General features: G+C 41.2%; 1 protein-coding gene across 2 annotated transcripts in view; it reads right to left on the reverse strand.

Moving 5' to 3' along the window:
- Positions 1 to 14,450, reverse strand: part of LOC117507760 (cadherin-18) — a 480,214-nt gene that overhangs the window by 186,439 nt on the left and 279,325 nt on the right. The window lies entirely within an intron of this gene.

The following is a 14,450-nucleotide window of genomic DNA, read 5'->3' on the forward strand; positions in this document are numbered from 1 at the left end:
TAGCAAAGAAAGTCATGAAGTCATTACTAGTTAAAGTTAAAGGAATACTCGGCTCAATAGAGCTCTGACTCTCTGTCAGCCTGGCTACAGTGCTGAAAAGAAACCTGGGGTTGTTCTTATTGTCTTCAAATAGTGATGAGTAGTAAGATGTCCTAGCTTTATGGAGGGCTTTAAACTGTGACATAATCAGGTATTTAAACTGCAATGTAAGGAGGTGTAGGAATTCCTATGAATGTAATAGTGGCTGTGTTTAAGCATCCACCCACCACTCTCTTCAGGCAGAATTTGTCAGGGTGTGAGGTTGCTCTGTTTTGCCTGGTTTTGTTTTTTTCTGTTTGATTGTTCTTTTATTTGTTTCTTCTTTTTTGTGGTCTTTTTCTGTGTCTCTCTTGGTGGGTGTGTCTCTGCCTTCTGGACCACGCCCTGTTCTGGGCTCCTCCCCGCGCACCTGCTGTCTATCTTCTGCTAATCACCTGGATGTATATATACTGCTCATTTTGCTCTGTTTCCTTGCCAGATTGATGCGCCCTGTGCCTTCTCTCCAGCCTTTGTTTCCGTGTTCTGCCCGCCTCATAGTGTCCTCGACCTCCAGCCTGTTTATTCCGACCTCATCTTAGCCTGATGTTTTTGGTTCTGTCGCTGTGTTTTTTGGACTGCCTTTTTGTGTACCGACCCTTGCTGTATCCTCCACTAAAGACTTCCAACCAGAGCTACCCGTGTGAGCCTTGCATTTGTGTCCAAGCCAATCATCCCGACAGAATTTCTCATGAAACAGCCACGGAGTATGGTAAATATTTTGCAACTAACTGCACCACGTTACACTAAATACATAAGCATGTCATGTCCATAAAGCTCACACATCACATCACGGCACTGGACATTCTGGCCTACATATTTAAATATTGCTCCATTCTACTGTACCAGGCATATTAGAGGAACCCACTGTTTTTACCAGCAGTTCCTTAATTGACACATAGTACTGAACCCATGATGCAACTGCTTTACAGGTAATATAACTGCCTCAGGCAGGCATGGAGAAGGTATTTTGCCACAGGCCAAAAATGGCAGAGAAAAAGTCAGTGCATTTTCTGTTCCAATTTGGCTATCCAGTGCATTCAAAAGCCCGGCAGTCATGTCAACATTGACACTGGTGACATTAGTAAAGTGGGTAGTTAACCCAGTTAATCTGGGTAGTTAGTTACATTAAAGTTCATTTACAGCTCAGACTCTGTAATGGAGTTAAGCCCCAGTTCAACTTTTATGGACATGAACCCCAGAAGGTTATGGCCTATTACCATGGCAAATTGTTACCCAGGACCCGGTGTCTAACGATCATGGTTACCCAACATTGTGATCCAGCACACGGTTTAAACATGTTTAATTTTTGCGTCCATTTTGCAGACCACTTTGTGTCCCTCGGCATATTGCCACATAGGGCTGCATAAGCTCAGTGTAGGGCTGCATAAGCTCAGCATAGTCGGTACGCCACATTACGCAGCTCTACGTTGGTCCGGTGTGAAAGGGACTTAAGCTGCAGGACTTGTGCCATACCCATACACACACATGTGTGGGCACAGTATTTTAAAATTTATTTATTAATGTATTACTGGTTTTGGACTACATGGCCCCTTAATAATTTCTTTATTTAAGCAATCATTTACACTGGGCTACTTTCATTTTCAAAGGGAACTGATTTGAATTCATGAGATTCTATCTGTTGATTTTGCTTGTTGGTCTGATTTTTTAGTGATTCCTGCTTAATTTTATGTTTCATGTCATGATGCCAGATGTGGCATCACAAGATGTCAGAATCACACTGCAACACTGAAAGAGGAAATGATAGTGCATACTGTTCTGATCTATTGCGAATTTGGAACCATTTTTCAACTGGAACCAGTTCTCAAGTTCCATTTCTTGTTAGGATTTTACTTTCTCTGTGTTTCCCTTCACCCCGTGTGTGGTTGCTTGTTTGTGAGTCTAGGCTGGGCATGGCTGACCTTTTAGACATCTCACACCTGCAATCAATTATTCACTCCTGAGCAGTTTAAAGACCACTCGTCACCAATTCATTAACTATCATCTTGTGCTGCCTGTGCCCAGCCTCATCGCCTCTTTGCCCACACTGAGCCTCCAGATCCGCTGGCTTCCTTGGACTCGTCTGCTCACCATCATGACCTTTGCGCTTTTTCTATAAAATAAATCACTATGCATGTTTGCTAAAGGCCCCTTCACACATAGTGCAAATTTGGTTGAATTCCACATGAAGTGTGCATGAAGCAGGAATCGTATGCAATACGTGTAAAACTGAAGCTGCCTCCAATGCCTCGTACACCCGTTGCGAGAACTATTTGCCCACACCAGTGGCTGAAAGACAGACTGTGCCCTGTGAGAGTCCATTCGCTCCTTCTCACGGCAGGTTTCGGCCAAATTCCAGCTGACACATGCGAACATTTAACCACTCACTTGGCACTTAGAAAATGTGTGGCCATTCGTGCAGTTAGCATGAAAACAGTCAACAGACGATTGCTTTTGAACTGGACGTGAAATTTGTCAAAGTGCCTCCACAAGTAGCATTGCAAAAAGCAACACACATGTGGTGCATGTGTCTTGCATGTGTGCGCGTGTGTCACACCCTTTTGTGCCCCCCAAAAATAAATGTTGCATGTGTGTGTTTTGCGCTCTCCCCCCAACACACGTGGTGTGCTGGGGGGCACACTTGCATAAAGTGCTTACATGTGTACAGATCTGATCACATGGGGCCGGACAGCCATGTCAGAGCAAACACAGCATGAGGAGGTGACTGTCAGCCAATCACAGCACACTGACAGCTGGATGATGGTTCAGTGCACACATTAAAAACACAGAAACCAAAGCTAGGACAGTTTTATATATATAATTATGACAATACCTACATATACGCAATTACATAACAAATAACGGAAATGAATGACCACATAACACAGTGACACATTGGTCTGGTAGCTGAATGGACGGGGGAGGGCGTGTCTTCCCACAGCCACTACTGTTGAGATCTCTGCTCCTGGATGTCCCAGCTGGAGAACATGTACCATATTTTGAAGGACGTGAACTTACAATATTCCTCTGTGAGGCGCGTGTCTTTGCCTGCTGTCCTCACATGGAAATACATAAAACATCTTTCGCCTTCGTGCCGGGCTGCAGCAGCTGTACACAGTGCACCTTGGCCATGTCCTTGTTGATTACAGGCATTTTCCCCCCACCTTTTACAGGACAGTGATGGTAACTCAGTGGTAAAGTTTCTGGCTGGCAATCAGAGCTTTTGGAAAGTGCAGGTTCGAATCCCATGGGGGGGCACGTATTTTTTTTTAAATTTTATTTTCACAGCAGCTGCGTGATGTGGTTAAACATGCTGCAGCTGTTCACACTGTGTTCCTGCGTGCACAAAACCACTGCAGTGGCATTGTTCACGCCTGCTTGCCAGCTCACTGTTTTCCTGGTTCGCTCATACGAGCTGTTCCACCGTGATTCGCCCTGATTTGTATTCATTCGTACTATGTGTGAAGGGGCTCTTATGCTTGCACCCTTTTTGAGCATTAGTGACCATGGTATAAAAATACTAAATAAGTGAAATATATTGAAAAAATAAAATCTGGAGCATTATGCTCATCACGGATAAGGCACAACTGAAAAGGCTTTTTTTTTTTCTTAGTTTTGCATTTTTCACACAGAATTAAATTAGCAGCTTTAAACCAAAAGCATGCAAAAATACATGAAAAGATAACACTGACACTTTAAACTGATCAGTATTAGGACTGGCTATACAGAGAAACTATCTGCATCCCATGACTCATGTGCTATATCCTCTTTTTCTTCATCATCATAAGTGGATGAAGACGTGGAAGAAGTAAACTTGTCCTCATCAATGTCTGGGAGCTTGCTGAAAATGGGTACAGGTATTTCATCACTGTGGGGAACCGGTCGTATAGCAGATGGTACACTGGGGAATTGCAAGTGTTGTTTGTTTTCCTTAATTAATCCCTTGACATTCACAAGGCAGAAGTAACAGTCATAAGTGTTTTTTTCAGTTCTCTCTAAACCAATGGTACAACCCCAATTCCAGTGAAGTTGGGACGTTGCATTAAATGTAAATAAAACAAAATACATTGATTTGCAAATCCTCTTCAACCTATATTCAATTGAATACACTACAAGACAAGATGTTCAATGTTCAAACTTATTTATTGTTTTTGTGCATATATTTGCTCATTTTGAAATGGATGCCTGCAACACGTTTCAAAAAAGCTGGGACAGTGGTATGTTTACCACTGTGTTACATCACCTTTCCTTCTAACAAAACTCAATAAGCGTTTGGGAACTGAGGACACTAATTGTTGAAGCTTTGTAGGTTGAATTCTTTCCCATTCTTACTTGATGTATGGCTTTTTTTTTTTTTGCCTTCTTGCTCTCGGTTGGGACGGTCGCATTTTTCTCTCCTCCTCTCTCCCCAACTTTCCTGCTACTGTAACGTGTTTTGTCTGTGAGGGTGCCAGCCCTGCTCCTCTGGAAAACGGAAAAATGGATCTGATCATGTGGTCTCTGAACGCAATTGATACTATTTTTTCCACAAGACACTCGGGAGCGGAGTACCCGACCTGTCCTGCCAGGACACGTGGTGGGTTACGTGATGGACAGCTGGCGGAGGTGGCAAGTCATGTGCCTGTACACGTTGTCTGTGGAGGACGTCGAAGATGTGTATATATTTGGCATGGTGGTGACCGGGTTTCTGCTGTGTGGGGTGGCCATAGCACTGGTTTACCAGAAAATTAAGAAGGTGGAGGCGGCATTAATTGGCCCGTCCAGGCTGCCCCACATGATTGATTCGATTGGAAGGGCAGTGTCAGCTCAGTCAGCGGGTGTCAACCGCACGTTGGAATCCATCTCGGGGAGAATGGCTGCACTGGAAAACCGTTTTGATCATCAGTAAGACCACATCTCCTCTATTCAGATGTATTCGGAAGCCACTCTGAAGTTTCAGCCTGTGGAATCTGCCAGGCGTCTGTTAATCTGGATATCTATTTGGTTTCCAAACACCAGCTGTCCTTCAAGGCCACTGGGATAAAATCCTCCCCCAGAGGAACACTCCTGATAGCCTCGCTCCTCGTCTCCCCCGCCTCTTCGTCTTCCCCTCCCTCCCTCCCTTCCCAGTCCTGAGATGTTGACTGTGGGACCTTGAGACTCTGGTGGACTGATTCAGGACTGGGATCCCCCTCTCAGGATGGACAGATAAGGCCTGTCGATGGCGCCACACGCGCGGTCTTCCAGGCTGTCTGTCTGGACACTGGACACATCCAAGTCTCGGCTGTCATCTGTCGTCTGTTGTGATTTGTTTTTTGTTATGACTGTTTTTCTCTGCTATGGGTTTTTTTTTGCTCTCCAGTAGTGCTGTGTGAGTTCAACACAGCAGTAATGTTGTTTTTTCTTTTCCCAATTCTTTCCTTGTCTGTGCTTTTATATGTGTTCATGTACCGCCCACCCGGAAGCGAACATTTGCAAACATCAAACAAATGTTCATAGAATGTTTGTTTACTGTTCAGCAAGTTTGTGAACATTCATGTAATGTTTGTGATGTTTGTCTAATGTTTGCCTGGAGGCAAAAATTTGCGAACATCAACTGAACATTCATAGAATGTTCATTTACCATTTGCGAACGTTCATATAATGTTTGTGATGTTTGTCTAATATTTGCATGGAAGCAAACATTAAACAAACATGTAAGGAAACATTTGCAAAAATCAATTAAATGTTCATAGAATGTATGCTTAATGTTCAACATTACATAATGTTCATGTTGTATGTGTAAAGCTTGCCTCTAAATAAAAGTGTGTGTGTATATATATATATATATATATATATATATATATATATATATATATATATATATATATATATATATATATATATATATAAAATTTCACATTATAGGAAAACATTAAATATTATTTACGGCATACAGAAAGTTAATGTTGGACTCCATTTAAATTATGCATGCAAACATAGGTAGAATGAACAATAGGAAATAATTTAAGCACTCTACCATAACCAAGAATTTGTCGATTTATGATTTATTCAGGCCTACTGAATATACTGCATAATTTCAAGATTACTGTAATAAACTGACAGAGCAAACTCCGAAACATGTCTTGGTGCAACTTGCATAAACATGCACTCTGTTAATTGGAATATTAATTTTTGCAAAATAATTTACATCACTACGGACTGTGATTGGCAGCTACCAAAATATGTTTTTTATGGAAACAGATTGCAATGGCAGCTTATTATCCAGACGTCCACAGACCTGAGTTACATACATTTTGCCAAATTTAAAAAAAAAAAGGCTATCTTTAGCATTTTTGTAAATAAGGAAAAATACATTAAAGTTATTAAAAATTGATTTACAAAATAATTTTTTCAACATGCATGAGCAGGAAGCATTGACATTTAAATAAAACAGCTCACAGACAAATAATATTTTTTAAAGGTCACTTCACAACTTGCAGTTCAAACATGTTTTAAACAAACATGCTGAACATGAGATGAATATAGCAGTCACACACGTTACAGTGGCAGAAATCAACTCGATTTCACATTTCCAGAATGAACATTTGTCCAGGGTTTACTGTTTCGCTCAGGCCTCATTTGAGGATGACTTCATGTCACAGTCGAACAGTGTTTGGTGGGAATTGTTACCACAAAATTGTTACAACATATTTCTTGCTTTCTGATTCCTTTATTTAGGCTGCTTAATTCATGTTTGTAGTGAGGCATGATATTATAATTATCCAGGGTAAAACATGTACATTGTACACAATATAATTGTAAGACCTGGATACAATCATTTCTGTATGTAAAATGCAACATACTCGTTCTGGTAAAAAATAAATAAATAAATAAATAAAAAAGCATCAGTGATCATTGTGTATAATTTCCTGTAATCACATTATACATTCAAGTATTGCCAATTAAGTTAACAAATTTCTAGCATAAGTGTTTGGTTCCTTCGTGGTTAAAGGTAAATCCAGAGCAGGTTTATCAGCTCAGAGAAATGCTGTCTCACAAAACTACTGTAATAATTGGGTCAGAACGTCTGAAACACTATAGTGCTTTATTTTAAAACATGTTTGACCAACATTATCAGAGGATACAATTCAAATGAATTCATTTTTTTTAAGTAGTTTGTGTACATAGATCTATTTACTATTAAATTATTTTGTTAACAATATGCTTGCTGCTTCACAGTTGCTTGCAGTGCTGTTCACGTACCAGTTGGTGGCAGTAGTGCACCGAGTTGGGTTAAAACCCGCTGTTTAACAGAGCAGAAGAAGAAGAAGACTTAGCTGAGTTACAGCACTCAACTCTGTTCTGTTTTAGCACATAGAAGTTTGTGTTCCACAAGTTAATTTGCCTGTTCAGTCTCTATACTGTGATTAAGAGACCACTGAGAGCAGAAGAGGAGACTAACGCTGGACGCTCGTCGACTGGGATTCCTCACAAAGAACCACCACATAGCTACCCATGAGGTAGCAGCTAGCTTCAAATGGCTGGGCCTTTGTGCCGTGATATTGATGCTGTGACTATCAAAAGAAGGTAACGGAACCTGATGCGAGCACAAATTTCTTTTAGCCAGAAATAACAAAACTTGCTTGAAGCTTGATTATGCCAGCCATAGATTAATGTGAACCAAACCAACACATTTTTGACTAGCACAGAGCTAATGTTAGCCACAGAGAGGCACAGGCCTAATTAATATTTTGACTAAAACATGACTAAAATATATACTCTCTTTTATTAGGTGTTGATGCATTTGAAATTTAAGTAATGTCAGTGCCCAGAAAGAGACTTTATGAAGATAAGCTTGTGATAATATTTTTGGATTATTGTTTGTTTCCCCCCCAACAGCAACCATGCCGGCTGCCATAATAGTTGTTGAATCAGTGAATCCTCCATCTGATCAGTGGGTAGAGTGTGTGCCTGCAGTTGATTCACATCAACCCGATTATGCAGAGGTTTGTACTATAATGGTTAAACAAGATTGTATAGTGTCTTGTGCCAGTAGATTCTAAAATTCATGTTCAGCAAGCAAAATATTCAAACATTTCTGGCAAGAAATACTCTGTTCTATTTGGGATATAATTTGAAAATACAGTAAAATCTGTCAGTAATGAAGTTGTATATGCTAACTTTCCTTCCTTAAAGAAATTTACAGACCCTGTTACTCAATAAACATATTTAGTTATTGCTCATATAAAGTTTCAGAATTTCTTATATAAAAAATTCTGTGTCCCTTGCATAATGTTTCATTTGCATAGTGTGTGCATACTGTCTATGGTACCATACACTTGAAACATAAGGACTTCTATGCTGTACTACTGAGGTTTTACCACCTTATCTGGGGTGGAAAAACTGACCTGTGCCAACAAAAAAAATAAATTTTTTGAGATTCTTTTGGAATAGACCTGAGAAAGCACCAGAATGCATTTGAGATTTCACATTTTTCTGGGGGACAACTACCGGACCCCGCCAGGGCCTTTTCAAGATCTTTCAAGTTTTTTTTTTTTTCCATAGCTCACTTTCATCACTCAGTTCATTCACAGATTTGTCCGTGCTCATGATGAAAGGTCAACAGCATTGGCTTAATCATTTGTGAAGCATAGGATTTAATAAAAAAGTGGGAACTTCTGTATTAAGGTTGTAACATGTGGATCTATATACATTTTGTGTTCCAGGATAAGCAGAATGACATCATTCACAGTATTGAACAGCTGAATGACAAAGTTGATGCACTACATCCTTGGACCATCCCTGAAAGTGTCGGTTCCCAGACATACCAGGAGAGAGAACAATGTGGACGCTGCTGACATGATTATCCGAAGGTTGGCCAGCTAAACCAGAAGTGTGGGCTTGAACCAATTACAAGCAGTGCCTGGAAGTAATGGAGCTTCCAGTAAAGTCACTCAAAGAATTGAGTTAATGTTTTCTGTTTGTTAGATCCTCTTCACTTCAATAACTGAGCGATCGCCATGTTGTATATGTGTCCATGAACCAAGAAAAAAGCTTTAATATAGCAATTTGATTTCACAATCAAATTAATTTTTGGGTTAAACATTTGCAAGGATTTTTCTTCAGAAAACTGCTCTGTGTAAATGAGCAGTCCTGTGACACATTTCTGTTTTGTAGAGATCAGTGATTTCTTCCACGAGTCTTCCATGTTTGGACCCAACACATTTCTATTGGACAGTGCGAAGCTTTGTCACAGTTCAGAGCACCAAAAGTTGGATTGGGTTGAACTTTGACCGTCATTCTGTTGACAAGCAGGAATGCGCACACTCCTGGTAGAAGCATCTGTTTAGCTCAGCTTTTGACGCGACACTTCTAACGCCTGTAAAAAGCTACGTGTTTCATTGAAAATAATGCTTTTTAGACCGATTTGTGATGCCTCTGACACTTCCAAGCATGCAGTGTGAAAGGCCCTTTACACAACTAGCGTTGGGTACAGAGGATTAATCATTTTTGTCTGATCTGCTTTCACCTGTGTGGTATACCTCACTGATAACTAACCTGAGAAAAAAATCTGCAAGCAAATAAACAGCTTGTTAAAAATATAGGGCCTGTCCAATAAGGAGTTGAGTTGAATACCAGTTATGACCATGCCGCTCAAATTATACAGTATCTGAACAGGAAAGTATATATAATTGCTTATGACTAACAATGGAAATGTTCAACCTGCAGCTCAAGAGTGCTAATGACAGACTTGATGGCGAGGACAAGTGAACCAGGCACCAGAGGAATGCCCTAATAAATGCCTTGACTGCATACACCCCTGGAATGGAACAAGGGAAGAATACGGTAACGAGCATTGTCAGGGGCTGCTTGTACGCTACGGCTCCCATTTATCTTTGGCAGTGCTTCAGCAGTCACGGCAAGTCAGGAACCGTCAAAGGCAGCCTTGCCAGGGACGTGCCACAAATTTACAGAGTTGTTATGGAGGCTGCAATAAATATCACAATCATCATTTCTACTCAACAAAAATATAAACGCAACACTTTTGGTTTTGCTCCCATTTTGTATGAGATGAACTCAAAGATCTAAAACTTTTTCCACATACACAATATCACCATTTCCCTCAAATATTGTTCACAAACCAGTCTAAATCTGTGATAGTGAGCACTTGTCCTTTGCTGAGATAATCCATCCCACCTCACAGGTGTGCCATATCAAGATGCTGATTAGACTCCATGATTAGTGCACAGGTGTGCCTTAGACTGTCCACAATAAAAGGCCACTCTGAAAGGTGCAGTTTTATCACACAGCACAATGCCACAGATGTCGCAAAATTTGAGGGAGCGTGCAGTTGGCATGCTGACAGCAGGAATGTCAACCAGAGCTGTTGCTCGTGTATTGAATGTTCATTTCTCTACCATAAGCCGTCTCCAAAGGCATTTCAGAGAATTTGGCAGTACATCCAACCAGCCTCACAACCGCAGACCACGTGTAACCACACCAGCCCAGGACCTCCACATCCAGCATGTTCACCTCCAAGATCGTCTGAGACCAGCCACTCGGACAGCTGCTGAAACAATCGGTTTGCATAACCAAAGAATTTCTGCACAAACTGTCAGAAACCGTCTCAGGGAAGCTCATCTGCATGCTCGTCGTCCTCATCGGGGTCTCGACCTGACTCCAGTTCGTCATTGTAACCGACTTGAGTGGGCAAATGCTCACATTCGCTGGCCTTTGGCATGTTGGAGAGGTGTTCTCTTCACGGATGAATCCCGGTTCACACTGTCCAGGGCAGATGGCAGACAGCGTGTGTGGCGTCGTGTGAGTGAGCGGTTTTCTGATGTCAATGTTGTGGATCGAGTGGCCCATGGTGGCGGTGGGGTTATGGTATGGGCAGGCGTCTGTTATGGACGAAGAACACAGGTGCATTTTATTGATGGCATTTTGAATGCACAGAGATACCGTGACGAGATCCTGAGGCCCATTGTTGTGCCATCATCCAAGAACATCACCTCATGTTGCAGCAGGATAATGCACGGCCCTGTGTTGCAAGGATCTGTACACAATTCTTGGAAGCTGAAAATGTCCCAGTTCTTGCATGGCCGGCATACTCACCGGACATGTCACCCATTGAGCATGTTTGGGATGCTCTGGACCGGCGTATATGACAGCGTGTACCAGTTCCTGCCAATATCCAGCAACTTCGCACAGCCATTGAAGAGGAGTGGACCAACATTCCACAGGCCACAATTGACAACCTGATCAACTCTATGCGAAGGAGATGTGTTGCACTGCATGAGGCAAATGGTGACACCACATACTGACTGGTATCCCCCCCCCCCCCAATAAAACAAAACTGCACCTGTCAGAGTGGCCTTTTATTGTGGACAGTCTAAGGCACACCTGTGCACTAATCATGGTGTCTAATCAGCATCTTGATATGGCACACCTGTGAGGTGTGATGGATTATCTCAGCAAAGGAGAAGTACTCACTATCACAGATTTAGACTGGTTTGTGAACAATATTTGAGGGAAATGGTGATATTGTGTATGTGGAAAAACTTTTAGATCTTTGAGTCCATCTCATACAAAATGGGAGCAAAACCAAAAGTGTTGCGTTTATATTTTTGTTGAGAATGTTCATGCCACGTTTGCAAACGTTCAGTGAACATTCTTTCAATGTTCAGTTTCCGGGTGGGCGGACCGGCTTATGTATGTTGTTAAGTGTGTCATGAGGCCGGTCAAGGTTTGCTCAGCCCTGCTCATGACCCAGGGCAGGGATATACATCAGGAGCTGGGTCCCCAGGAGCCAAAAAAGGCGACCTCTGCTCCTAACTGGCAATTAGGATGGGTAAAAATGCAGTAAACACATTTCATTGTGCAGGGGACATGTTCCTATGTGCATATGATGATAAACACCTTTTGAATCCTTGAATCCTTCAGTTGTTCAACAGTCCGGGGGCTCCGTTGTCATATTTTGCTTCATAATGCGCCACACATTTTCAATGGGTGACAGGTCTGGACTGCAGGCAGGCCAGTGTAGTACCCGTACTTTTTTACTATGAAGCCATGCTTTTGCAACATGTGCATAATGTAGCTTGGCATTGTCTTGCTGAAATAAGCAGGGACATCCCTGAAAAAGACATTGCTTGGATGGCAGCATGTGCTGCTCCAAAACCTTTCAGCATTGATGGTGCCATCACAGATGTGCAAGTTGTCCATGCCATGAGCACTATCACACCACCATATCATCACAGATGCTGGTGCTGGTAACAATCTGGATGGTCTATTTCCTCTTTTGTGGATTCATCAGACCACAGCACACTTTTCCACTTTGCATCTGTCCATTTCAAATGAGCTCAGGCCCAGAGAAGGAGGCGGCGTTTCTGGATGTTGTTGATGTATGGCTTTCACTATGCATGGTACAGTTTTAACTTGCACTTGTACATGAAGCGGTGAACTGTATTAACTGACAATGGATTTCTGAAGTGTTCCTGAGCCCACGCGGTAAGATCCTTTACACAATGATGTTGGTTTTTAATTCAGTGTCGCCTGAGAGATCAAAGGTCACGGCATTCAATATTGGTTTTCGGCCTTGCTGCTTATGTGTAGAAAGTTCTCCAGATTCTCTGAATCTTCTGATTATATTATGGACTGTAGATGATGGAATCCCTAAATTCCTTGCAACTGAACGTTGAGAAACATTGTTCTTAAAGTGTTGGACTGTTTTTTCATGCAGTTGTTCACAAAGTGGTGATCCTTGCCCCATCTTTGCTCCTGAATGGCTTTTGAGACTTTTGGGGATGCTCCTTTTATACCCAATCATGACACTCACGTGTTTCCAATTAGGTGTTCTTTGAGCATTCATCAACTTTCCCAGTCTTTTGTTGCCCTGTCGCAACTTTTATGAAATATGTTGCAGGCATCCATTTCAAAATGAGCAAATATTTGCACAAAAACAACAAAATTTATCAGTTTGAACAATAAATATCTTGTCTTTGTCATGTATTCAATTGAATATAGGTGAAAGAGGATTTGCAGATCATTGTATTCTGTTTTTATTTACACTCAAAAAAGGAACTGCTATCTCAATAAAAAAAATGATGTAACAATTTACATGGATTTTTTTTACAGTTATTTCAACTTAGTTATTTCAACTTTCAACTGAGATAATGCCATGAGTATCTAGTTAAATTGAAATAACTTTAGTTAACAGTCTCAACTTATATACAGTAGTGTTCAGAATAATAGTAGTGCTATGTGACTAAAAAGATTAATCCAGGTTTTGAGTATATTTCTTATTGGAACATAGGAAACAAGGTACCAGTAGATTCAGTAGATTCTCACAATCCAACAAGACCAAGCATTCATGATATGCACACTCTTAAGGCTATGAAATTGGGCTATTAGTAAAAACAAAAGTAGAAAAGGGGGTGTTCACAATAATAGTAGTGTGGCATTCAGTCAGTGAGTTTGTCAATGTTGTGGAACAAACAGGTGTGAATCAGGTGTCCCCTATTTAAGGATGAAGCTAGCACCTGTTGAACATGCTTTTCTCTTTGAAAGCCTGAGGAAAATGGGACGTTCAAGACATTGTTCAGAAGAACAGCGTAGTTTGATTAAATTAAATTGGAGAGGGGAAAGCTTATATGCAGGTGCAAAAAATTATAGCCTGTTCATCTACAATGATCTCCAATGCTTTAAAATGGACAAAAAAAAAAAAGAGACGTGGAAGAAAACGGAAAACAACCATCAACATGGATAGAAGAATAACCAGAATGGCAAAGGCTCACCCATTGATCAGCTCCAGGCTGATCAAAGACAGTCTGGAGTTACCTGTAAGCGCTGTGACAGTTAGAAGACGCCTGTGTGAAGCTAATTTATTTGTAAGAATCACCCACAAAGTCCCTCTGTTAAATAAAAGACGTGCAGAAGAGGTTACAATTTGCCAAAGAACACATCAACTGGCTTAAAGAGAAATGGAGGAATATTTTGTGGAAATTGTTTTTGTCAGTCCAAGGGCCGCAGACAGTTTGTGAGATGACCCAAAACTCTGAATTCCAGCCACAGTTCACAGTGAAGACAGTGAAGCATGGTGGTGCAAGCATCATGATATGGGCATGTTTATCCTACTATGGTGTTGGGCCTATATATCGCATACCAGGTATCATGGATCAGTTTGGATATGTCAAAATACTTGAAGAGCTCATGTTGCCTTATGCTGAAGAGGACGTGCCCTTGAAATGGGTGTTTCAACAAGATAATGACCCCAAGCACACTAGTAAATGAGCAAATCTTGGTTCCAAACCAACAAACCAACAAAATTAATGCCTCGCAGATGTGAAGAAATCATGAAAACCTGTGGTTATACAACCAAATACTAGTTTAGTGATTCACAGGATTGCTAAAAAAGC

The sequence above is a fragment of the Thalassophryne amazonica genome, chromosome 1 (genome assembly GCF_902500255.1).
Source record: "Thalassophryne amazonica chromosome 1, fThaAma1.1, whole genome shotgun sequence".
Taxonomy (NCBI): domain Eukaryota; kingdom Metazoa; phylum Chordata; class Actinopteri; order Batrachoidiformes; family Batrachoididae; genus Thalassophryne; species Thalassophryne amazonica.